Below are 2,325 nucleotides of genomic sequence, written 5' to 3'. Positions count from 1 at the left end.
GTCGGGGGTTGTTAAGGACTTAAGGCAGCTGATTTCCCCGGCTATCCTAGGGAGCCCTAGGGGTTCTATGGGGGAAGATATGTAGTTCCGGTTTTGAATGCCAACTGTTTCATGCCGCCTCTCTTACTGCATTCTTTGGTGCCCTGAGGGTGAGTGAACTTGTGGTTCAGTCACATCGGGATGTTTCAGGGCGGGCTTTATCAGCTCGTGATATTCAGTTTATGGGCGATAAAGTTTTGATCCCAATTAAGAGGTCTAAGACCGATCAGAGGCGAGCTGGGTCCTTGTTAACTTTGGGACCTTGCGAGGACAAGGCATTGTGCCCGGTCAGGTCTCTTCGTTCTTATTTGAAGGTTAGGGGTGAGGATGAGGGAGTGTTGTTTCGACATGGGGATCGCTCTCCCTTAACTCGCTTCCAATTCTGGGCGGTGACGGATAGAGCGTTACGCCAGCTGGGATTGGTGGGTGTCAAATTTGGCACTCATTAGTTTCGAATTGGAGCTGCATCTACTGTGGCAGCCATGGGGTATGCTGACAAGACCATTCAGAAGGTAGGCAGATGGAAGTCGTCTGCTTTCCGGTCTTACGTTCGTCCTCTGCCGTTGCTTAAGTCTCACACAGTTTGATTTTTTCCAGGTGCGGTGAGCAACTTTGAGAGGAAGCGGATCCTTATAGCCGGCCACAGTATGGTGTTCTGGGCTGCAGTGCAAGCCAGGCGGACGCCGATTGGAGCTCAGCTCGGGTTGAGCGAAGATGCCTCAATTGAATGGTTGGGCCGGCGCGGCCTTCGGTGGGCGGGGTTGCTGCCTTTCTTGTTTGGAGGAAGAACGGGTCCTCCTCCGCATATTCCGGTCTTACACGTGGGTGGTAATGACCTAGGTTTATTGAAAGGCAGAGCCCTGTCCTTGCAAGTGATTGCCGATTTGAGGGTGATCAAGAGCCGGTGGCCTAGTATTTATATATTTTGGTCAGAAATGCTCCCCCAACACAAATGGAGGGAGACTCTGGATCGGGCCAGGCGCAGGGGCCAATAGGGCCATTCAGGAGGCCTTAGCCACGGGACTAGGCATTTACCTCCCTCACCCTCGCATTAAGGCTGCTAATGCCACCCTTTACAGGAATGATGGGGTTCACTTGTCCCCGTCTGGCAATGATCTTCTTAGATGATCTGCGGCTTGGGCTCAGGTTGGCATTAGGCCACCTGTGGGGCGCGAGGGCCTAAGCGGAGGCTTGGCCTATCGCATTGGCAGGAGAAAGTTGGGAAATAGGGAGTGGGCTGGTGAGCACCCCTTTGGCAATTCCCCATCGGTGGGGAAATGGGGTCTCTCAGGAGGGATGGTATGCTTCATGGCTACCACCACCTGTGCAGACTGCCTCCAGGGAACCCCAGGTGCAAGTCCTTCCCTCATGCTGTATGGCTGAGGCTTTAGGAGCTTGAGGGGGAACCCTTTGCCTGGCCGGCCGGGCTGAGGCCATTCCACGAATGGATTACGCCCGGGGCAGTGGGGCTCACCCATACAGGTCAAGGCGGTGGTCAGAGGTGACCCCGTGGCTTGACCTGTACCGCATAGTTTGCCCTTGCCGCAGTTTAGTGTTGATGTTATGTTTAATAAAGCGGCCATTTATACCAACAAGTTGTGTCTGTCTCATTCTTCCAACTGAGGGGGCAAAGATTTCTTTGTGGAATGCTTCATGAATGGGCACACCATCCTTGCACAGGGGTCAAGCTAATCTTCTCTGTGTCACTCAATTTTTAGTATATGTGCAGCCAGAGTGAGCTCTTTGCTTATGTATCTCCTTAGGAAAGCGGGTTGCATTTTTTTCTTCCCAGCAGTGGACACATGTCCAGGTCCATAAGGGAGCCTGCTTGCTGCAGCCCGGCATGGTGCTGACTCTTGTTCCCACAAGTCAGGCAGACTATACATTGCTGACTAAAGAACTTGCCACTTAAATTAGAACTCATGGAGCCATATGTTTCAAACTGGTGGGTCATATTTTATATGAAAATGATTGTGACAAGCTACATTTTATGCTGAGGAGTTGCATTTCAAGGGCAATGTTGTTATTAGTGCTGATTTGCACATTATAAACTTTATCCTATATTTGATTTTAAAAGAACCTGATGGCTATGATTATCAAACCACTTCCTTTGATTATTTTTTAATTGAGGACTAGCTGACTTCCTGATGGGATGTACTTTTGTCTCCTAACATTTCCTTCTTGTCCTTTGACCTTCTAATTCTTGTCAGCTTTCTGCCCTCTCTCTGCCTGCCCTGCCTTTCTTGATGCCATTGGCTGATATCCAGTGATATCACAGCAGGGCTT

General features: G+C 50.5%; 1 non-coding gene across 1 annotated transcript; it reads right to left on the bottom strand.

Moving 5' to 3' along the window:
* Positions 1-1,674: 1,674 nt before the first annotated feature.
* LOC129338096 (U6 spliceosomal RNA) lies at positions 1,675-1,779 on the bottom strand. Its single transcript, XR_008597883.1, has one exon. It is a non-coding gene; the product is annotated as a U6 spliceosomal RNA (small nuclear RNA).
* Positions 1,780-2,325: the final 546 nt, after the last annotated feature.

The sequence above is a fragment of the Eublepharis macularius genome, chromosome 11, assembly GCF_028583425.1.
Source record: "Eublepharis macularius isolate TG4126 chromosome 11, MPM_Emac_v1.0, whole genome shotgun sequence".
NCBI classification, from domain to species: Eukaryota; Metazoa; Chordata; class Lepidosauria; order Squamata; family Eublepharidae; genus Eublepharis; species Eublepharis macularius.
Note: the sequence above shows the minus strand (reverse complement) of the source record. Positions and strands in the feature narration are given on the sequence as shown.